Source organism: Penaeus monodon, chromosome 29, assembly GCF_015228065.2.
Source record: "Penaeus monodon isolate SGIC_2016 chromosome 29, NSTDA_Pmon_1, whole genome shotgun sequence".
Taxonomy (NCBI): domain Eukaryota; kingdom Metazoa; phylum Arthropoda; class Malacostraca; order Decapoda; family Penaeidae; genus Penaeus; species Penaeus monodon.
Genome location: NC_051414.1, coordinates 28,099,408 through 28,100,699, shown reverse-complemented (window position 1 = coordinate 28,100,699; position 1,292 = coordinate 28,099,408).

The following is a 1,292-nucleotide window of genomic DNA, read 5'->3' as shown; positions in this document are numbered from 1 at the left end:
TCTTTACTGACTAAGGCTTTGCCCATCTTTGCACATCTCAAGACACCTATCCCTCCCCCATTCTTGTTTTACAAACCCTATTGTGTGTGTGTGTGTTTTATTTAACACTAATTTAAACCTCACGCTGAGTTATTTATTTTGTTTAAGATCCCTTTCAAAATTAGAAATTCGTTTTCTGTTATTGTTATTCATCGCCCTAACTCTGAAATATTAATATTCATTGCTTTCCTGTTTTAACATATGTACAAATATTTACGGAGTTTCCTACAACAACCGACCAATGATTTTAATCAAGTCAGAAACTTGGTAATCATATGGTTAATAATATTCAAAGTACTTTGTAATTAGTTTCTTTAAAAGTATTCTTAATCTTATATAGAGAATTTTCGGGTGCATGAAATTGTTAGGCCAAATGTTTAATACAAATTCAAACAAATACATATATTTTTTTTATTATAGGTACTGTCAACAAGCAAGTACCTATAAATAATTCAGTTCTAGTCGGCAGTAGCCTTTTTTTTCAAAATCTGATGAGTTTTCCCCTACTGTCTGTTAGTCTTTATCACGGGAAATGCAGGATTTTGTATAAATACACATACCTCAATTTTTAAATTCGAATTTAGGCTCTGCTATATCATAGCGCACAGGAAACGTAGACTTTAAAACGCCCGAAAGTATGCCTAACAGTGGCTTGTGCCCTCTTCTTAGAGAGTTCGATTGAGTTTTCTTTCTGTGAAATGATTGGAGAAAGTGCGGAATTTAGTATCCGCCTGCATATAGAAGCATTTTTGATGACTTCAAGCAATATTGATAGTTACACTTTGTATCGAATGTTAGATAGGCAACCGCGTGAATACTAGGTAATGCAATAATGTTTTATTGTGATGTTTTCCACTATTGTTTATGTTTGTTTATATACATACGAAGTATGTACTTTTTTCAGAACACCTGGACACCAATTAACAAATTTAGCCACTACTTTTTAGAAGGCACCTCAACATATAAAAACAGTCAGTATGAAGATATCGCAAATGAAAAGAAACCCAATTTTGAATACGTACAGATGATTATGCTAATGATATGGACACACGGAAGGGTATTCACACCACAGCAGCCAACTTACAATGTATGTTATCTAAACAATTGTGGCAAAGGATTGCTTAAATACTGACAGGAATTAGTCAAGACCCCTTATACCCACCATAGTTGAAGAGGACCCGGGCTGAAAACCCTTCATTTTATGTGCCTGCATACTAAATTTTGGAAAAAAAAAGGTTTTAAACTTATAAATA